General features: G+C 43.0%; 1 protein-coding gene across 2 annotated transcripts in view; it reads right to left on the minus strand.

Annotated features, from left to right (window-relative positions):
• The window catches only part of SPSB4 (splA/ryanodine receptor domain and SOCS box containing 4), a 183,258-nt gene that overhangs the window by 48,250 nt on the left and 111,427 nt on the right, over window positions 1–23,581 (minus strand). Inside the window, exon 1 of one of the 2 annotated variants that reach the window (XM_083742176.1) lies at window positions 17,123–18,010. The exons of the other annotated variant lie outside the window; for it this stretch is intronic. The gene's annotated coding sequence lies outside the window, so the exon portion shown is untranslated. Of the gene's footprint in view, window positions 1–17,122; window positions 18,011–23,581 lie in introns of those variants that run through there. 2 annotated transcript variants of the gene reach the window in all.

Raw genomic sequence — 23,581 nt, forward strand, 5'->3', positions numbered from 1 at the left:
GAGCAGGATACTGCCTGCAAATGTATTTATTTAGACTACGTACCATGCCAAAAATCCATGGGTCTTTGACATGAGGTATTTCCCATCCAACATGCTTTTCGATGGTGCATTACATTAACCAGCTTGTTGAAAAAGAGACACTGAATATTCACTTGTATTTGTGTTAGGGAGCCACAAGTTGTGTGCTAAGACAGCTCTGCGTGTGTGTTTAAGGACACCCTCTCAAAAGGTTGCAACATCCACACAGCTCAAAAGAAAGCTACATGTCTTAGGTTTCCAGACTTCAAGTGATGTATATTCACACAACAGCAATTCTGAATGCCCAATAGTAAAACACCAGAAGCCAATTTCACCAAGGCTGCACGTAAACAATGCCAAAATCCCATCTAGACAGGAAAGAATGCTCCCAACACAGAAGACTGGTTTACAAACGGTATAACGTCATGTGTTAAAAGACTGTGTACTTAATTGTAGCTAGGCAAATTATTGGCTAGGTTATTGGAAGGCTGCTGGATAATAATATGCAAGCATGCAAAGTCCCCATGCATGAAGTCTTCATAGCAACTTAAACAGACCATTTTTATTAAAGCAAGCAGTAAAGTCATTAAATGTACAGTCATACCTCAGGTTACAGCCACTTCAGGTTGCATTTTTTCAGGTTGCAGACCGCTGAAACCCTGAAGTACCAGAACGGGTTACTTCTGGGTTTTTTCAGTGGTCGCGCATGCGCAGAAGCACTAAATAGCACTTTGTGCATGCGCAGAAGCGCCGAATCGCAACCTGCATGTGCACAGACATGGGTTGTGAACGTGCATTCCGCACAGATCATGTTCGCAACCCGAGTGTTCACTGTATTTAAGTGTTCACACACACATACATTACATTCAGTATCTCATCACAATTTGATGTTGTGTCTTGTTCAAGAAACCGATAGCTGGTGAGTTAAAGGAGATGGCCATCTAATTTTGGGGGGGAAAATCATTATCTTTGGTGACCTTGAATGGACTGGGTTGAATGCCTTCAATAACTACTTCTAAATATGATTTCAGAGCATCTCAACGTATATTGAAAAGTACTATGGCAGTCTTTCAGGAATCCAAGAAATTTTCAACCTGCATCTGAGGCAAAGGAGAGCTGAGCATCACCTGACAGAAGGCCCCCATAAGCATCATCGAAAAGGCAGCATCCTTCAGAGTATAATTCCATAAAATGTAAGGAGCTGCTGCAAGGAGTGAAAACATTTTCCCAGTGCACATACAGAACCACTTCATGCATACATAGCCCTCTTAGATAGATTCATGTACGGAAATTATTGGGGACTGCCAAAAAGTTACAACAAAATATTTTGGGGGCAGACTTTACAGTATGTAGCCATTGGCTTTGAACCAGGTAGCAAGCATCATTAGATATTGATGGTAAAGGTAAAGGTACCCCTGACCATTAGGTCCATTCGCAGACGACTCTGGGGTTGTGTGCTCATCTTGCTGTATAGGCTGAGGGAGCCAGCGTTTGCCTGCAGACAGCTTCTGGGTCATGTGGCCATCATGACTAAGCCGCTTCTGGCGAAACCAGAGCAGCACATGGAAATGCTGTTTACCTTCCTGCTGAAGCGGTATCTATTTATCTACTTGCACTTGATGTGCTTTCAAACTGCTAGGTGGGCCAGAGCTGGGACCAAACAACAGGAGCTCACCCCATTGAGGGGATTTGAACCGCTGACCTTCTGATCGGCAAGCCCTAGGCTCTGTGGTTTAGACCACAGCGCCACCCGCGTCCCCTGATATTGATAGTACACACCACTAAAGTTAGAGAACTCTTAACTGCTCTTGTGTCTCTTCTTTCTCCTATAAGCCGCTATGTGTCTAAGAGTGACTGATCTTTTTTAAAGCAGTTCTTTCTTTCAAAACTTTTCATGGTGGAGAAAACACATCTTTGGACCACAGAAAGTGGCAATCTCAGCACGTTTCCTAACCCGTTCTCTAGTGCTTACACAGCAAAAACAATCTTCTCCAGGACTCTAGACAATGAAAGTGAAGGTAAGGCTAGAAAATGCTTGCAACTAGAAATGCCTTCACACATGAACACACAAAGAGGTTAGTAGATATAGAATTCCTTGCAAACCTTCATGCCGCCTATAGTCTCTGGAGGGGAACAACTGGCATAGCAGATTATAGCTTCTTAACAAGATTGCCAATATGTGATGCTGATGGAAGGATACAAGTAGCTAACTCTGCCACACACACAAAGCCTTGCACATTTATAATTCTCCTATTATGGGAAAGAGGGAAAGAAGCTATGTGATTCCTCCAAGTTAGTTTCAATGGCATGACCTCAAACAAATACAAATTCTTCCCAATAAACTGAAGCGGGAATGGAAGAGAGTATGCCCAGAAATCAATATTCAGTTTTCCTCCATTGTGGGATGCAATTCATAGTACCAAAGGTAAGCCAAAGGTCAAAGCCTGCCTGACTAACAGCATTGTGATCAGCTCCCTTCCTGACCTTTTGCAATACAGAATGCAAAAAAAATAATTGATGTACACAATAAGGAATATTTACACATGGTGCATGTTAAACAATCTCCTCCTGATTCACTTGCAAATTGCAAAAGCATACTTTAAAAGTTATCCTATATTACATGCCAAGTTCATGCCTTTACTGGTTGTTGTTTTTAAGCCATGGTAATTTGCTCAAGACACATCCAAATTCCCATTTCTCTGCCAAAACATTTTATGTTTCTGGTTAACTTTTGGCATTTACAGAAGCCGTGTACTACTGGCCACCTCACATAAACTGAACACAGTGGCAAATGAACAGGGCACTAACACTCTGGTTAGCTCTGCTGAAAGAAACTGATTCATTGCAGAAGCCTGTGCATGTTTACTCAGAAGTCAGCCTCTCTGTGATCAACAAAATGAACTGCTGGGTAATCAGGTATAGGACTGCAGCCTTACTCTTTTGAGGAAAAAAAAACAACCCATTAACTCCTGTAGGAGGCTGAAATATTTCTGTAATGGTTTCACAAGCATCCCCCACATAGCTGGGAAATGGTCAGATTAAAAGGACGGCATGCACCCAGCAGTGAGCAAGCCAAAGCCAAGCCGGAAAAAGAGTGTCAGTTTCACTTTCCAGCACTCTCAGTGGAGCTGCCAAGACATTAAAGAATGTTATTCTCAGCACTAACAGTTAAATTGAAATCTTACCCGAAAAATTAAAGTGGGGAGATGCTATTTCACCGTTTAAAAAAATGCAGCCTGATACTGGGGCAAGATAAGCATGTCAGACGTCCTGCAACACACAACGCTACTGAAAACATCCGGAAAACATTTGCAGATCTAGTTATGATCATTTCTAAACATCGAATTAGATACATTCTTTGATTTGCAGCAAATAAAACCATACAGAGATATTGAATGGATAGCAGAATGATTCCATATAGAGATACCAGGGGTTTGAACGTGTTATGTTTTTCTTACTATTTTTACTTGCCCAGGCACCTGGTTTTCCTTTTTCAATGAAACACCCTCCCTGTTTACACACACGAATCCCTCACTACTACAGTATTGTAAACAACTGGTTTAGAGAAGAGCTGATGTTTCCACCCACTCGCCCAATATGCCCACAACTCTTACCCAGCCTGGTCCCACTAGTGCTCTCCAGATGTTTCGGAGTATAATCCCACCACCACAACCAAAGCACCTAACAGTCACAAATGATGGGAGCTGCAGTCTAAAACTTCTGGAGGACTCCTTGCATAAAAGCCTCCCTAGGAAAAGAGAACCTCACAGTGGAATCTCTTGCTCAGGGTGGACCTAAGCATACACAGAATCACAGAACTGTAGGAGTTGGAAGGGACCACGAGGGCCATCAAGTTCAACCCCCTGCAATGCAGGAACCTTTTGCCGAATGGGGCAGGTAAAGGACCCCTGGATGGTTAAGTCCTGTCAAAGGCGACTATGGCTGGCGTTGTGATGCTCATCTCACTTTCAGGCCAAGGGAGCTGGCATTTGTCTACAGACAGCTTTCTGGGTCATGTGGCGAGCAGGACTAAACCGCTTCTGGCACAACGGGACACCGTGACAGAAACCAGAGCACATGGAAACACTGTTTACCTTCCCACCACAGCAGTACCTATTTATCTACTTGCACTGGCGTCCTTTTGAACTGCTAGGTTGGCAGGAGCTGGGACAGAGCAACAGGAGCTCACCCTGTCACGGGGATTCAAACTGCCAACCTTCTGACTAGCAAGCCCAAGAGGCTCAGTGGTTTAGATCACAGTGCCACCCATGTCCCTTTTGCCCAACGGGGCACTCAGAGCCATGACCCTGAGATTAAAGAGTCTTATGCTCTACTAACTGAGCTATCCCAGCTATCTAACATGGCAAAGGGAAACTCTTCCTTGACCCAAGAAGGACCCCTTTTATCATTCCTTACTCAACCCTGCATCCTCTGACCACCACCCCTCTAAAAGCCTATCAACTTGATACTTCTGTAGAAAAGTCCACCCCCCCTTCTGTAGGCTACATACATATGCCAGTTCAGGGGCAGCTCTCACTGTTCACACGAGTGACATTATTTGTGCAAACCAATTTGCACACTATTTCTATCTTTCAGGTCTTCTTAAAGGCAGTAGCGGGCATGGTATCCTTCCCATTCTACACATCCAGATAAAGAAGAAGAGAGGCGATGAATTAAAGGCAGTCAAAAGGGTGGGAAGCGGGGAAGAGTTCAAACAAGAACGGATGCACCATGCAGAGAATTCAGCAGGGCGGTACTACCGAAGCCACCAGAGCACAATTCATCTCTGCCAACACACTTTATTCCTCTCCGACACAGAACTGTCACGTTGCAGGACTGTGGCTGCTTTTAGAAGCAATGGCTTTTAGTCTGGAATGAGTCACTTCTGAATGTTAAGAGTGAAAATGCAAGGGGCCCTTCTCTTTAAAAGAACCTTCGGTCTGGTCAAACTGCCTCTGATTATGACTTTGAAGCAGCAACAGGCTGGTATGAGGGAGGAATTTCTTCAGGTAAGCTTCTGGGAAGGCATGCCTCTTTCAAACGCCTTTGGGAAGTCACAAGGAGAACATGAGGACCACAGTTCTCTCTTGTTGTTGCTTCCCCAATGACTGACATTCAAAGGCAACTAGTAGCCACTAATAGCTTTATCTTCCAAATTTGTCTAAAGCTCTCTTTCAAGGCATCCAAGATGATTATCATTCGCTGGTGCCAGCAAATTCCATAAGTTAACTATGTGCTGTATGAAGAACTGCTTCTTTTTGTTTGTCCTGAATCGCTGCCAGTCGGCTTCATGTGGATGACCTTGAGTCCAAGTGTTATAAGGGTGTGTGTGTGAAACCTTTCTCTTCACTCTCTCCTCATAAGCAGATACCCCCATCAACCCCCAAAACAGAACTAATACTATTGCCCCTCGCACCATTTCGAAATTATGTGCAATGCTAAAGCGAAACCAAAAATCTGTACAACTCAAAATAGTGGGGAAAGGAACCACAAAGGGCTGGGGGATACACAAGACACAGCACACCAGTAATATAAACTACCAGAAATATTTCAGGAACTGACATTATTACTGAGACATCTGGAATGTTAATTTAAGTCAGGTGTAACTAATCTCCTCCGAGAACAGGCCCAGAAAAAAGGTCACAACCTTGCCTTGTAAAGACAAATAAGTTTTTCTTAGAAAGCAAATGCTGTAGCATCCAAACACTCGATTGAACCGTCAGACATATGGAGATGGCCTGAAGGAATCATATGTATAAAAATGGAATAATGATACATGAAAAGTATAATTATGAGCATTGTAAAATTTTCACCTCAACCATATGACCTCGCAACAAACTAATGATTCCTTTGTGATTTCATAAATTAAGCCTCAATGCTCCATATCCAAATTTGGCAGCAGACTAGGGACCCGTTTGGCAACAGGTTAGGATGCAGAAGAAGCCCGTTTAATTGTATTGTCATGGTTTGACTACAGCTGGGTTAAAACTCTTGTTGCCACAGGCTACCTTTTCCTAAATTCCTGTTGCCCAACAATATACTAGCATTACCGTGTTTTTCTACACAAATGGAAGCTCCCAGATCCCTGTCACAATGACCTTTAAATCTGTTCATCTTATTGTAAAAGTTTCATATTAAAGCAAAAAACTTAACTAACAGCCCTTTAGTTTCCCCATTTGTTAGTACCTTTTCCAGTTTTGTTTTCTCCAGTTGTAAGATTCCCAACCATGTATGTTGGACGGAGTGATTTTGGTAAAATACTCTTCAAGTATTGTATTGGCAGATATTGAAAACATTGAGGTCTCTCCTCCAATTATAAAATCAATTCTGTGTCTAGACAATGCTTTCTCATTTATAATAAAGGGGTTGAATCTGTCCACTTTATTTATTTCTGTTATGAAAAATATGAGTATACCCTTCTATACTGTCTTGTTATGGTATGATATTAAAAATGGAAGTTTGTGTACTTGCAAGGTCTAGAATCATAGTTCTGTTTTCCTATAATGTTACCTACGTATTTTGGAGAGCAACTAGCTCCTATCTCCTGAAAATGAAAGCTAAAAGTCTGACTCGGTTATCCTCAATATTTTGCCATGTACAGTAGCAGAGGATACAGTTATGGGTTTGTTGTTGCTTTTTAATTACTATTATGTCTTTGGCTTTTTAAAACACTTTTGCACCTCAACTTCCAAGTCTCTCACACAGGGGCATGCAGATTATGGTAGATTTTACCCTTTAGAAAAGGCAATACCCTCAGCAAAAATGGAAAGCAGAAACTGGTGAATAATATGCTTTCATTAAAGAGTGATACTCTTAACATTGAAGAGAGCTGCCAATTGAACGAGAGAGATTAAGGGATTGCACATTGTTCCCTGAGGAAGAGGCTTGCTAGTATAATTTGGAGGAAGTATTATAATTCAGCCAAGCAGTCAAAATGAGGTTGATTAGTTTGCCAACGACAAAAGGCAAGAATACACCCCACTGAGACCTGGCATTCTTAACTTTCCAAGTTCTACCATCATCTGTTGATTATGTGACAATAGCTTTCAGCACCACAATGGCTAAAAAAGACTTTGGTGGTAAAGGGGGCTGGGGGAGTAGAGATCTCTTTATGCTATGGGGCAACACTCTTAAGAGAATTTCAATTATAAGAACGTGAATGGAGTCTCAATGGACTCTACACATTAGTTGCTGCTGAGGATTTACAGCTTAGTATCATGTTTCTCTGAAGATTCATGCTCTTGATTTGTTTCTACTGCAGTCCTGCAAAAAGACTCAAAAACCACAAACATTAAAGAGCACAACTAAAAGCCACAGTAGCGCCTTAACACAATCTAACAGAATTTTCTTTGGCAAACTATTTTTTCAGAAGAACCAACTGTACCACTGAAGACAAATTAAGGTTTCTGAAGGTCACAAGATAAGGCATTATCTATATCTATCTATCTATCTATCATCTATCTATCTATCTATATCTATCTATCTATCTATCTATCATCTATCTATATCTTTCTATCATCTCCCACCTGGCCTCTCACTAAACTGAAGGGTGAGACAAAATCATTTACGACCACAATAATCCCACAGTATAGAGTTATCCTCAATGAATTCAGTGGGACTTATTTTTGAGTAGCCAAGCATAAGAGCAGACATCAAATATTTGGATTTGACAACAAATTTATATAAGTAAATTAATATGAACCCTTGAAAGTTGTTAACAATTTATACAGCAGCTGCCTATTTAGGAAGGCCCCTAGGAGACCGGTAACAGGCTGGTTAGTCCTTAAAGGAAAAGGTACCCCCCTGTTAGGTCCAGTCGCGGACAACTCTGGGGTTGCGGCACTCATCTCGCTTTACTGGCCGAGGGAGCCGACGTTTCTCCACATAGTTTTTCCAGGTCATGTGGCCAGCATGACTAAGCCGCTTCTGGTGGAAATACCATTTACCTTCCCACCAGAGCAGTACCTATTTATCTACTTGCACAGGAGCAGGGACCGAGCAATGGGAGCTCACCCCGTCAGGGGGATTCAAACCGCCGACCTCCTGATCAACAAGCCCTAGGCTCTGTGGTTTAGATCACAGCACCATCTGCGTCCTTAGGCTGGTTCAAATGCAGTGCTAATAATACCACCAGGTTGATCCAAATATATATTGGCCTATTTCTACCTCTCTCTTTTTTTAATGGTGACCCAGGCCATTCGTTGTGTGAGAATGTTCCTCACAACTGTGAGTGGAGTGGATAGAATTCCAAGGATGTGAGTGAAACAGTCAAGATCCAGTGATCCACAGGCATGCACCTCCAGATGATGGATATGTGAGGCACCATTTTGGTCCCTAGGCATCTTCACTTGGTTGCACTTGGCCAATAGCCTGGTGTAAAATGTGCCTGGCACCTGGGTAATTTTGAACACTGGTTCAAAATGATGATTCAAAATGATTGGACCATTCCACCATTTCAGTCTGTTATTAAAGACCGTTTGAAGGGATATTGTGAAGAGGAAGGCAGAGACCAGACAATCTGCCTTGCATTATTTGGGGAAAGCATGCAATACAAATATTAAGATTCTATTTATCTGCAAAAGTTCATACGCAATTTATGTGGCCAAAATTTTACTTGCTTCTATAGAACTCCTACAAAGTTCCTAGACAAGGTTTGATAGATGACAAAGTACACTAATAATACATTGAATAAGACATGAACATTTTTAAATAGCTGCTGGAGAAGCCAAGCGTGTCTTGTAATATGAAGTGCCACCACATATTTAAACCTCTGTAATTTAAAACAGAACATTTGGAAGTGATGCACATAAAACTTTCTATTTCATACAGAGCAGCTTTATTTCATTAAAAAGGTGCAAGTGTCTGTGTGGAAATGTGGAAAGTTTAAGCACAGGGGATATCTATTAGCATTAGAAAGTTAATTGATTTAGCCACAGGCCACAACAAAATATTTAAGCAAAGAGAAAGCACAACAAATTAAACAGATGTAAGTTGTTCAATTTATCAGAAACTAAACCATGCCCATATTCACAAACTCCGCTCTTACTAGAACTTCCAGGGGGAAAAAAGTGTAACTGTGATAAAGCACTTAGCCCTTCTATCATAATCAAGAGTATTTTGTCTCTAGTTATGTTATGTTTCTTGGAAAGAACAGTACAACTGGAGGACATCTGAGTATATGGAACATTATAGGAGGACATGAGATTTTCCTGAAGCCTACACAAAATGAGATTTTTGGTACACCAGAAGGGACCTGGAACATCCACAACTGTTTGGTGATAGGTCACTGCAGCTATCACATTTTACTTCTCTGATAGGACTTCCTCCTTCACCGCTTTTGCTAGAAAGATTTTTACTGTCAAGGCCTTTCCCATTATGTTGGACCTAGAGTGCAAAATTTGGCATATTATGAGAACTCTGAAGGGCATATACAACTGCCTAAGTTTTCAAAATACATGTCAGTGAAGCAGTACTGGATTTGTATTTGCATATAGTAAATTATTTATTAGTAAATAATTATCTATTGACAAATACTTGGAAAACACTAGTATAATGTAGACAGGGCCCAAACTCAATAGGACTTACACCTGAGTAGACACACATAGAATTGCACTGATGGTGGCAGAAACTACAGGCACAAATACAGACTTCTGTGAAGGTGTTTTCAGCCAAAGGTTCTTAAGGCCAATTTAAAACATAACTCAGCCCTGATGTAGATTACTAAAAGGGGAGGAAAATGTTTCTGTGCAAAAGGAGTAACATTTATAATGAGCTTATCATATAAACCAGACCAACAATGGGGAGTCTATCTCACAGACACACCACCTGGCAGGACCTGGTATGCATTCGCATTCCATATGATTCAGATAGATGATCCAATAAACCTAATTACAATCATTATCTCCAGTCACCCCCTACATAAGCTTCCAACACATCAGCTCTGAGATAACGGGCAGCCTTGTGGGAGTACCCTCTTAACTGGTCCTAGTCTGGAAGTTCCAAGTAAGCAGCCTGAGTGCAACTTTGAAGTGGATTGTAAAGAGATCTAGCCAGCAGCCCTCTCCTACGATTAGCTTAAGATGAGCACCACAATACTCCTGAGTCTCTGAACCATCCTTTTCCACTGGTACTGGACTTGGTTCAGTTTGTTTTCCAATCCTCTCTGTGCTTCCCATTTGTATTCTCATCCCTTGTGTTTTGAGAACGTTATTCCATGCTTTGACAAAGGCGAGATGTGTACACTCAGGGTCATGATAGTCTGTTTGTTGGAGTTTTCTAAGGGGAGGAGGGTATTCCTGAAGACTGAGAGAGACAAAGAGAAGGTGTCTATTGTGTGGACGTGGTTTCAATTAAAAATCATGGTTTTGCAGTGCACTCTTTTGCACAGGCATAGGCAAACTCGGCCCTCCAGATGTTTTGACACTACAATTCCCATCATCCCTGACCACTGGTCCCATTAGCTAGGGATGATGGGAGTTGTAGTCCCAAAACATCTAGAGGACCGTGTTTGCCTATGCCTGCTTTTGCAGATGGAGTTGCAATGCTGGCTTTGTGCATACACTGCTGACCAGCACTGTCCTTTCTACTTCTCCATTCACAGAGCTAGGGATCTTAGCTCTGTGATCCTACCATACAGGTAGGTAGCTGTATTGGTCTACCTATCTGAAGAAGTGTGCATACACACAAAAGCTTATTCCCAGAACAAACCTAGTTGGTCTCCAAGGTGCTACTGGACAATTTTTTAATTTATTTCAATATTTTGCACAGTTCAGCTGCATCACCCAGATACCTTGCAGTGGCATAAAACACTGTCACCTTACACCCAAGACACTCGGCTGCTATCCTATACAGGTTAGCCACTCCTTGACAGTAGATATTGCCATGTTTTTAGTGATAAATAATGCTTTGAATGAATTCACAACAGCATCAAATTGAAAACTAAATAACTCTGGGTGTCCCGTCTAAGCATACTGCAATTTAGACTTTGTAAAAATCCACAACATAGAGATTGCTGTCAGACTGAACTGCAAAGTTGAAGGCTATATTATGCCTCTCATCTACTAAGAGATGCCTTTTCAACTGTGATAGGGATGGAATGGGAAAATACAGTAAAGAAAGAACAAAAAGTTCTGTATTCCGAATTGAAATCGTAGTAAGTGTGTGACCTGCCACACACTAAATTGCCCTTGCCTCCTGATTGCCCAATGTACCCAGAATTCAATCCAGTGCCTCATTCTGAATGAAGCCCCTATTTGAACTGGTTATAAAAGAGGATTGCTGTAAATGCAGTGTCATTCTTTGGTTTCCTGCCAAGCAGTGTTCCAGAGTCTGTTCAGCTGGCAGACAATCCTCTTTGCACAATGTGTCATCTGAAGTCAGCTTTTACAGTACTGGGGAAAACAACCTTCATATTGCTCTCCACTCTTATTGCTCCACTTAAAAAAAAGGAATTATGTGTTGTGTATCATTCTGCTATCTACTTAAGATAAGAAAAGGAAAACTCTGCCTAGCAGGCTTCACTACTTACTACTATCAGCAACCCAGTACCTAAGTCAGGAACCTATTTCTCTGAAGTTGCTAAAATAATGTTGGCACAAAACACTGATAACAAACAAACAACACAAACCCCTCTGGGTAAAAGTCTCTATCCCACTCTGCTCTTTCCCAGCGGAGGCTGTCTCCCCAATCTCCAGAAATGAGAACTGCTTATACAGTGTGTCTCTGTCTTATCAGGATTAAGTCATAGTTTACAAACCCTCATCTAGCCTGTCAACAACCCCAGGCTAGATCCAGCACATCTACAGATTCTCCTGAGTGAGAAGGAATGGCTAGCTAAGTATCATTGGCTTTCAAACTTCAAATCCTCATAAATGGAATCCTGTGGCATCCTAAGCACAAAAGCTATGGGTAGAGTCCTGCAATGCTACTGTCTGCTAGGAATTCTCTATGTTGAAGCACCATAAGACTGTGCCACCAATCCTTCGAATTACTTCAGAAGGGTGTCATGGCCCATGGTATCAAAGGCTGCCAAGAGGTCAAGGAGAATCAAAGGGCTAGTATTTTTTCTGTCTGATAAAGGTCATCACAGAGGGCAACCAAAGCTGAAACTGGGCCAGAGGCCAGATTGAAATGGGTCAAGATAATTCACTTTATCCAGATGTGCCTGTAGTTACCTGGTCACCACACTCTGGATTACTTTGCCCAGAAAAATAATCTACAAGGTGGAGGCTGTCCAATATCTCAAGGTCCATGGAGGGCCACTTCAGAAGGGGTCATGGCATCACCTCTTTCAAAGCCTTTGACACAATCTTCTTCCACAAGGCATTAACAATTCATTGGGCCCAGCCAGATAATTCTTGGCTAGCTTGTACCCACCATGAGATTTTGTCCTAGACTTTTAACTTACACTTACATTCTTGAAAAAACATCAAATGTCTTTATGGTAAACTACCCTTCTAGTAACTGAAGGTGACCTTTCAGACCATCTTCCCTACCATCAACAGCTCCACCAACAAACATTTTAAACAAGTATTAGTACAATGCCTTTCTTCAAGCAAACAGACACCATTTCTCAGGAGAAAAGGACAGTGTGATCCTACTCAGTGTGACCCTATGCATGTCTACTGAGAAGTAAATCCCATTGCATTAAGTTAGAATTTCTCCCAGGTAATGCAGAAAAGGGGGAAGCTTCTTTAAAAGGTAACCTAGCATGGCATGGTGCTAAGAACAATAAAACATGGAAGATCAGAGGGCAAGGGGCAGAATGTATTGAATGTAAATTCAATGAGGGGGGGTGAATGAGAACACTAAAATGGGAGCAAAAACAAGTGGAACATGCAGAACTCTAAACTCTGCCCCCACTCTATTCTAATAATATAGCAAAAGTTAAAAATGCACAGTTGTTGCATCAAAGAGGAAAATGAAACACAGAAGTTAGGACACACATCAAGATTTGAGGAAAATAGAGACTCATGAAAGGACAAGCAGATGGTGATTGACTTCTGCAGGCACATAAGAGTAATTGAAAATGCAAGTCATAGACACAAAGAGGGTGGCAGACAACAAGCAAAGTATTGGCCACACATCCTTGGAGCAGATGGTTTGTGCTGGAATAATCCCATGCCAGCATACAATGAGAAAAGCATGTGTGCCCAAGAAACAAGAGATGACAAGCGGTTGTCTGGCCTGGTTAAGCCAGGACTGCAGGGCAGAGGAAGCAGTGGGGGAGAGACCTAGCTGGCAAATCCTGCTGCCAAGATGTATCCAAAAGGGCACCTTTAAAGTTAAATTCACAGGAGCCAAAGCTGGCATGAAGAATGTGCAAACTCAACATCTCAGCTGCTTTAAATACCAATAAGCCATGCCATCTTCAACTTCTAACCTGGAGTCCTCTAGGTGTTTTTGACAACAACACCCATCAACCCCAGCTAGCATCTTCAGAGTACCAGGCTGGGAAAGGCTTATTCAGATAATCTAATTGCTTGCTGTATACTGATATCCTTCATTTTTGCAACCCCCGTATTAACTACATTGCAGCCTTGTTCCTGTCCAATAATCATAATGAAATAAGGTTTGCTTCTTGATTACACAATGAGGCCATAGATCCCCATGGAACAGCAGCCACTGCTAATTCTATGCTCTGCTGGCCTAAGGCCTGGATTTGCAAGTTCCACAGTATCAGAGAATTCCAACTTAAGCCGATGCAACACCAGCTATACTCCCTCCTCACTTCAAACACATGAAAAGCATTTTCTCCTCAGAAATTGAATGGAAGCTGGGGGATCTTACCATCATCATTCATCATGAAATGTACAGCTTGGGAGTTGTGCTAAAGTGAAGTGTCTGTCATGTCATGGATGAAGATTGCAAATAAGGAATGTCAGAAGAACAGCAAAATTAGCTGGTGGTAACTCTGTGGTGTTCACATGTTGACACTGAGCCCAGGTACATGTTGTCTCTAAACACAAGCGTTTGTGTGAATGATACAGGTACACAGACTATACATTCATTGAATATTACATGTGAATATGTACATGTAATATACATTCGGTTCAACTATCTGTGTAAACAGGTACACTTGTTGAATATAACATGCAAGCGCACCTACTTTTTCAAAGCCAAAAGAGAAAGGACAGTAACAATTACTAGTAATAGTTATCGACTGCAAACAGCTTATTAGGCAAGCTCAACAGTTTGCAAGTTTTTAGGTTTGTTTACAAAAGACAAGTAAAATAAAGTTGCTAAATTAGATCACTCTTTAGAGCAGGAATGGCCATACTCAGTCCTCCAGCTGTTTTGGAACTACAGTTCCCATCATCCCTGACCACTAGTCCTGTTAACTAGGGATGATGGGAGCTATAGTTCTAAAACAGCTGGAGGGCAAAGTTTAGCCATGCCTGCTTTAGGGCATAGCCCTCCAGATGTTGCTGGACTACAACTCCCAACATTCCTGAGCATTAGCCCTCCTAGCTAGGGATGATGGGAGTTGAAGTACAACAACATCTAGGGTCACAGATTCCTCTCCCCCAACCTCTATGATATCAGAAAATTTTCCAGTGCAATCTGAAAGATTCCCAGTGCAAATGACCCTAATATGCATGGGAACATTTCCCAAACATTCCTGTTGGAAAAGAATCCCAATTCAGAAGTTTCTGGAAAACCTACATCACTGCCCATGAACATCAAAGATAAATCCCAGATCAGCTTAGACAGGTGGTGAACCTATTGTGGCTGTCAATTGCAACCTTACAGGTCAGGGATGTAAGTGGGGTAAAAGTGCTTTAATATGGAGACAGGCCATGAACAGGAGAATTAACTCTTGCTCCTCCAGAGAATGACAAATCCAGTAGATGGAACACCAGCAAAAACAGGACACAAAGATGTTTCCTTTCAAAGGGAGTTAGACACTGACCTACACAAAGTGGGACAAAACAGTATCTAGGGAAGAAAAGGAGACAGAAATAGTCGCCTGCTCTTGGAACATGGAAAATCCATTACACCAAGCTCACACTGCCCCGTGCCATAAGAAGTCTGCAGAGTTAATAAGGAATGCCACGGACCAGCAGGATACAGTTTTCACTCAGCAAGCATTATGCTACAAGATGATATTTCTTTTAAGGTAAACCAAAACCTGCATTTTAACGCTTTCCTCTGAAGTCTAAACTACTCACCTCCTCATCCACCCAAATACCCATTATCTACACTGCAATTATCCAGAACCTGTGCCCTTTTGCATGTAATTTGGTATCCATTTACTTGTAAGATATTAAGGCTGCTGCTTATCTGGAAATTATGCATGCGCCCCAAGCAACGGAGATGTTCTGTAATTATCTTCAACTTTACATTGCTATGCAAACAATCTCACTAGGATTCGTGTAGGAGACCCAGAGTAGACCCAGGATTCGTGTATTATCCCCAGTAGCAAGAAACTATTAAATAATGAGATTCATTGGGAGCAATTGTCCAGGGAGAGCACAGGCAACCACTCCTGAGTCCATTGTTTCCCATAAACAGTTAATGCAGGGCTGTGGTTTTTCGTTTCACAGCTCCTAGTCCATCCACTGGGCTCCCTCCTCAGCAGTGTCTGAGAAAGTCAGAGTGCCTCACATGCATTAATAAATTAAGCCTCAGTGCTCTTGCGAGAGGAGGGGAGGAGTATTATTTTTCCCCTAAGTGCAAGTGGTGAAAATGAGCAAAGAGAGGTTGCCCTAGGTCAAACAACGAGACACTGGCGGGCACAAATGGAAGAATGGCTTCCATTCTTGCATTTTAAACCCCACAAGCCTATTTCTCATGAAAGCCATGACAATTACGTTGACCAGCAGCAATCTTCTCCCCCTCAGTGTATACTCACACAACTTCCTGCTGCCATTAGCAAAAAGTAAATAAACGAAATTGCATCACAAGCTACAGGCTGTCTGAGCTACGAAGATCTATTACCCCTCCACACACAAAGATGAAAACAGTTGCAAGGCTGAAAAATAGTCCTTTGGGAGCAGCCAGTCTCTTCTCTCCGGATAAGTCATTTCACAATGCAGAGTTATCTCGTTATGAATGGATTCTGTCACCGAGGGCAGGCAAGCACTGTTTAAAGGGAGGGAGGGGGGAGCCTAGGCTGATTGGCGCTAAGGATTGCAGCTTGTAATCAAATGGGAGATTAAAACAGTTGCTCATCTGTGGACAAAGAACTTTTCAGGTGGGATATTTCTCTCTCTCTCACACACACAGCCCCCCACAAAAAAATTACTTGCTATCCTAAAGGTACAGGTACTAAAATCAGAATATTGTTCTTATTCCCCCCACCACCACCACCCGCTTCCTTTTTCTAGAATGAATGAGATTTGGTGTCTGTGAAATTCAATAGGGGTCTTTAGTGAAACCCCACACAATATAGCATGAGATGTGGGGCGTTCTGAATGGAATTTCAGCAATTCTGCAGAACATCTCTGGGAAAGGCATGAGCAGAACTGATGCCTTTCAGAAGCCTCCAGTTCCTACAAATCTAAAAAGTCACCCTTCCCCTCCCCACCCCGCTCCCGCCAGAAGAAAAGAGCAAGCTTAGCTTTGATTCGTGAGAGAAAAACTCCTGCCTCACTTTTGCTAAGGACAACTGCACAGATCTCGCTCAGGACTCTTTCACAATCGCTCGTTTGAGAAGTTGCTAACAAAACCTTCAGCGACTGCCTGTCACAAACCACTTGGCCAGGGACAATAAGGCGCTTATTTATCCGAAAAACCGTTTGCTTAGCTCGCTGCTACAAGACTGGACAGACCAAAGATTTTTTTTAATGGGAAAAAATAGCCTACGCTAGTCATTCGCAAAGCAGACCCACTGAAATCAATGGGCACGTTTAAATCCATTGATTTCAATGAGTTTACTCTTGAGCATGGCCAGCGTTGGCTATGATCACATACGGCAAAGCAAGGGCTGGAAAAGTTCTGAACTGCTCCCTTAGCCTTTCGCTCCCGAGTCTCAAAAACGAGCCTTTTCTTGTTCCAGCATCACCCCTTGTAACTAACTGGAGCTGAACAGAGCCGTGGCTATTTTGGAGTCTGGCTGTGCGTAAAGCAGCCTCGGGGAGCGGCCCCTCTTCCGAAAACATACCTCCAAGGGACCAGAAAAGCATCTCTGGCTGGATCCCAGGTTATTACTTTTCCCTCTCTCTCTCTCTTGTCTTTTCGGATGTTCGAGACAAAATCCAGGAATGCTGATGGAGAGGAGAGGCGAGCGCGCAAGACTCTAGGAAGGCAACAGACAACAACAGCACGAGATCTTCTTGGGACTTCCCGAGAGCATTTCCCTGAAAAGTGGCGGAGGCACCAGACGGTTCCAGGTAGGTTAATATTCCGCGCACCACCCCCCTAAAAAAAAGGGGGGAGGCTGCGGAGACTTTGGAGAGAAGTTGGAGGCGACTCGCGCCAAGGCCCCGCTTCCCGCGCTCCACGCGCCCGCCGGAGACGACAGAGGCGCAGACAGGAAACTCCCCGCTGGAAACTCTTCCCCAGAAGGAAGAGTGGCCTGGGAGCGAGCCGGTCCTGGTGCTTCTCCGGCCCGCGCGCCCGCCCGCCTCGCGGCTGCTCCTTCAAAGGCTGCCGTCGCTTTTGTGCCTCCGCTTTCTCCTCTGCCCTCCTCCTCCTCCTCCCTCTCCTCCTCCCTCCTTCATGACACAGACAGCCCAGATGGGAAGAGCCTGCCGCTGAAGCCAGGCCGGTGCCCCATCCTGAAAGCTGATCCTGCTGATCTCATCACCGAAGGCTACTAATCCAATGGCCAGGGAATTAAGAACAGATGGTGACGCCCCTTCTCTCTCTCTCCTCTCTCTTTTTTTCTAACCTCCCTCCCCCCTCCCCCCAACCGCAAAAAAACACGACCATTTAGCCTACAGGCAGTGAAGCAAGCAAGCGCGCGCACATATGCGCGCGCGCCCCAGACACCCGAGTCCACACCAACAGGCTGCAAAAGGGCAGCGGATCTCCTCGCCAACGGTGGCACAGGCTGCGTTTCCTGCCTGCGCGCCACACCAGAGTTCCCTGGCCGGCGTTTTACACCAGGCGGGGAAGCTGCATTATTTAACCCCTTGTGCATAATCGGTGCGAGAGTCAACCTCTGGAAAGGTGGGGGTGGGGTGGTTTTTGCAATTTTAAGCGCATGGGAGAGTTCTTACAAGGGTGTGGCTTGTCTATTGTGTCACTAGCCATTCAAGGTTTTTTTTTGTTTTAGAACATCCAGTTTTGTTTTGTCTTCTGAATGGGGTGTTTTGCAGAGTTATTTATTCCCTGGCTTTAGGGACACTGAGGTGAGGTGAAGAGATGCATGTATTACCGTTGTATTTTTACTGCCAGGGCGGGGTAGAGCTGCGTGTGGGATTTTCTGCCTCCTGTGCCAAAAGAACCAAGCTGGGTACTACGCACCCTTTTGACATTTACCGCTCTGGCTTGAGCTGACCGAGAGTACTCCTTTTTTTGTCTGTGTTTTATGAAAAAGCATAGATGCTATTTTTCACTCTTGCTGGACATAATGGGAGCTCAACAAGTGGAACAGCTGTTCTTTCTTAATTTGCGTTCATTTAAATTGGGTCCATCCTTTCAGTTTTTAAGTTTCAGGGGTTCAAAACACCTCTTTTCATGAGAGTGGTTCCCTTGCAAATAAATATTACAATTTATCAGCAGTGATATAGTATTCCCTCCCCCCAAAAAATGTGATTTTATTTTCATTTGTCTTTCACCACCACCTTTTTCCAGGGCGGACCTGTTTTGTTGACACAAAAGGGCAGATTTAACAGATCCTGTGTTCAGTTGGGAGGAGTTCAAGTGTGATTTAAACATGCATGAAATAAAGGATTTTGAAAAGGATTTTGATTTTTAATTATAGGGTGGATATTTCCTCCTGCTTCAAAGCAATTTGGATTATTATTATTAGTAGTAGTAGTAGTAGTAGTAATATTTTATCATTTATACCCTGCCCATCTGACTGGGTTTTCCCAACCACTTTAGGCTGCTTCCAGGAAAATATAAAAACAATAAAACTTCAAGCATTAAAACTAGCCAATACAAGGCTGCCTTCAGATATCTTCTAAAAGTTGTGCTGTTCTTTACTCTAAAGAGTCTCTTAAATCCAGTCTATCTTTAAGGCAGTTTGGTTTGAAATAGCAGTGCTATTTCTTAATTTATTTACTATTTGTATGTATTAGCTATGTCATAATATACATTTTCTAGGCAAGTGTGTTTCTACTATAGCAATTGTGTGGAGCAGCTAATCGAAAAGAAGACTCATACCCTTGCAATATTGTCATGCTCAATGCTCTCATAGGCTTCCATAAATCAATAGGTACTCTGCTAAAGTTCAGTTTTCATTTACTTCAGTCATCTCCATTTCAGATCAACATATATTTCAGCATACTGTTAAACTTAAAATACCACGTGTTGTTTCCAGTGCTGTGCAAGAGGTGTTCTCCTTACACAATAGGGTTTCCCCTTCCTCTCCTCTTCCGATGCAAATATGTTCCAGAGGGTGTCCAAATGCTGAAGGTGCACAGGAGGGCACAGAGGTGGAAGAAGACTGGTTACAGAAATGGAAGCCTAACCCCATGCAATCAAGACAAATGAGTTATTTATTCACACTACCTTTATCCCACCTTTCTTTTATTGAACTCAGTGCAATGTTCATAGATTTCCCAGGCATTCTCCCATTGAGGCACAGACCAGAACCTGATTAGCCTAAACAAGATTGCTGCATCATGTGCCTCTGGATTATAATCCTGACACAATTGACTACATGGCCAATATAATATATAGTGTCTGAATGACTTCATTGCGACCACTGGAATTTGGCTAGAGCAGCTTTCCTTGTGTGTAACGTGTTATATATTGAAATAAGTACTGTAAGATTTCATGCATTGCAATGCATTGGTGTTCCCCAACCTAGAGTCTCCAGCTGTTTTTGGACTACAACTCCCATCATCCCTAGCTAGCAAGACCAGTGGCTAGGAATGATGGGTGTTGGAGTCCAAAAACAGCTGGCAACCCAAAGTTGAGAAACAGTGGACTAGGTGACCCTTGGGGTCCCTTCCAATTCTATGATTCTGTGATTCTATGAATCAATATGGCTAACTTAACCCAGCAACATCCCACCCCCTGCTCACACACAATCAAAACATGCTGCAACCAACTACGACTTGGACCCTCTGATCTCTTGCACCAACAAAAACAAGATGCCTATCCATGTGATGCTGGAAAAAAAAAGCTCCACTCATGTACTATGTAAAGAATGAAAGTTTAGTGTCTCCCTCGACTCCCCCATTCCCCATTTCTCTTTCCTCCTCAACCCCACATTGCCTATAACAAAAATGTCTCAACCTGACTGCAGTTGACCTGTATGAAGGATTCTACAACTTGAAAACAGGAGACACTGAATGAGCTTTTGTTACTTATGGAACATCTTTTAATGAAAACCTACTTTTAAAAGTCAGTATTGTACTTATTCATTGATAGAGAGAAAAGTATACATTCCCTTCAGTGTTCCAGACTAGTACATCCGAAACCTATACAGTCATACCTTGGAAGTCGAATGGAATCCGTTCCAGAAATCCGTTCGACTTCCAAAATGTTCGGAAACTAAAGTGTGGCTTCCAATTGGCTGCAGGAAGCTGCTGCAGCCAATCGGAAGCCACAGAAGCCCCGTTGGATGTTCGGGTTCCAAAGAACGTTCGCAAACCAGAACAATCACTTCCAGGTTTGCGGCATTCGGGAGCCAAAACATCCAAGCACCAAGGCATCCAGGATCCAAGATACGATTGCATTTTGTTTCTGAATACCAGGTGCTGGGACTACTCGCAAGTGGGGAGAGCGCTATTGGGTTCAAGTCCTGCTTTTTAGCTTCCCATAGGAATCTGCTTCGTTGGCTATGTGAGAAGAGGATGCTGGACAAAATGGGCCATTGGCCTGACCCAACAGGGCTCTTCTTATGCTGTATTGATGTGCCAATGAAAAATAAGTGTTGTTGTTCTTTAGTCGTTTAATCATGTCCAACTCTTTGTGACCCCATGGACCAGAGCACGCCAGGCACTCCTGTCTTCCACTGCCTCCCGCAGCTTGGTCAAACCCATGTTAGTAGCTTCGAGAACACTGTCCAACCATCTCGTCCTCTGTCGTCCCCTTCTCTTTGTGCCCTCCATCTTTCCCAACATCAGGGTCTTTTCCAGGGAGTCTTCTCTTCTCATGAGGTGGCCAAAGTATTGGAGCCTCAGCTTCACGATCTGTCCTTCCAGTGAGCACTCAGGGCTGATTTCCTTAAGAATGGATACCTAGGTTTGATCTTCTTGCAGTCCATGGGACTCTCAAAAATAAGTGAACTGCTAGTAAAAGTTACAACGATTCTTTTCTTTAAAAAATGAGCCCTAATGAAACACTGTTTAACTTTTACGTTATAACATAATGTGGTAAATAGAAAGCTTTCGTGCAGGCCCCCAACCAGCATATTATCATCTGCCCTAAAGAGCACATACTTTTGTCAAGGTTTATCCCCAGCATGTTAAAAATAGCAACTGTCTGCGCTACAACCATTATTTCATTACTGAATATGGTATATGCTTCACTTAAAGTGGAAAGCTGCTATGACAGCGTATATAAAATCCAAACACTTCCTCTGACAACTTACATAACTCTCCTTAAAAGAGGATCAGCGATCCTCTCAGTAGCATTATCCATTTTCAACTTCTTCAGAACCTGACCTTTCTCACACAGAAATACTGCCAAAGCGACTGATTTTGAAAGAGATGTGGTATATGTGTATAAAGGGAAGAAAGAAGTGTGTGTCTTTCTCTGTGTGTGTTGCTAAGGGATTTTTGTGAGAGTATATGTTCAAAAGAAAAAAAAATCACTTGAAGTACAAGTAGGCAAAAGAAGCATCATTGACACCGCACTGCCACTGCCCAAGGTTGTCCTCAGAGGCTCTGTTCTTGGGCAGACCACTAAAGTTTGTCAAGTAGGTAAAGACTAGAAATAGGGCCTTTTCAGTGGTGGCTCTGTACTTGTATATATGTATATATATAGTTACATAGTCAGGATAACACTTCATACACCTGATGAAGGGAAATGTAGTCCACAAAAGTTCATTGCACCCACATCAGGTCTTCTCTAAGGGAACAGCCAGCTCCTTCACTCCTTCAGAGCTCCAAAAAGCACAACTTTATCCTTTTCTTATTTTGATGTAGTCTACTGCTGCTGCTTCCTTTAATTTATTTTTTGCACAGACCTTTGGCGAGGTATCCTTGCCATCAGAATAAGCATGAATCATCTCCACTTATCACAGTTTGGGTCATCTTAGCTCCCATTGAGATGGATATCCAGAACAATATGGGTTATCAACACTACTTTGTCAAGCCTCAAGAGGTATTGCCTCAGGGAAACTGACACTGATAGCTCTGCTCACAGAATTCTGATAGGAAATGCATACCAATATGGACATTCATGCAAGATACATTCACAAGAGAGCCAGGATTGGCTGACCTGCTCCTGCCAAGTGGATACTTGGTAGCAAACTTGGTTTTATTGCTGTGTAATGCATGGAACAGGGACGTGGGTGGCGCTGTGTGTAAAAGCCTCAGCGCCTAGGGCTTGCCGATCGAAAGGTCGGTGGTTCGAATCCCTGCGGCGGGGTGCGCTCCCGTTGCTCGGTCCCAGCGCCTGCCAACCTAGCAGTTCGAAAGCACCCTCGGGTGCAAGTAGATAAATAGGGACCGCTTTCTAGCGGGAAGATAAACGGCGTTTCCGTGTGCAGCTCTGGCTCACCAGAGCAGCAATGTCACGCTGGCCACGTGACCCGGAAGTGTCTTCGGACAGCGCTGGCCCCTGGCCTCTTGAGTGAGATGGGCGCACAACCCCAGAGTCTGGCAAGACTGGCCCGTATGGGCAGGGGTACCTTTACCTTTACCTTTAATGCATGGAACAGGCCACAGAAACATGAGTACACAAACATCCCATATGCACTTAACACACATGGATGTACCTAAAAACATTGTGGGTACCTGAGCATGAGTGTGTGCACACCCTTTAGGAAAAGCCAGTTCTCCATTTGTCTTCCTGAAACCCATTTCTCCCATATATCACAGTGATCCTGGGAAACGTGATTTACCCTACACAGAGCTACAATTCCTAGCACCCTTAAACTACAATTCCCAGGATCCCTTGGGGGGAGTCATGTACTTTAATCGTAGGGCATGAATATGGCCTAAGTGAAGGCAGCTTCAGATTTTTGTCTTAGTCTTTTGAAGAAACTGAGAAAAGAATGGTAGGTAATCTCTTGCTTTTATGGTTCATTGCTTCTCTGAATACATTGCAAATATAGGTATCATAAAAGCAGTACAGGCCATGATAACTTAATTAATGTCGGCCAGATTCATTCTCGTTTTCTAGGAAGAGCTGTCTTGCTTTCAGGTCTGTAGCCAAGTTCATAATGTGTAATCTTTCGAGAAATGATTTGTGATTATTATTTTTAAAAAACCCAGTTGCCTTATAAACAGTGCTTGTCATTGTGTGAAAAATCAGACTATGATATCAACAGGCC

The sequence above is a fragment of the Podarcis gaigeae genome, assembly GCF_964106915.1.
Source record: "Podarcis gaigeae genome assembly, chromosome: 5".
Taxonomy (NCBI): domain Eukaryota; kingdom Metazoa; phylum Chordata; class Lepidosauria; order Squamata; family Lacertidae; genus Podarcis; species Podarcis gaigeae.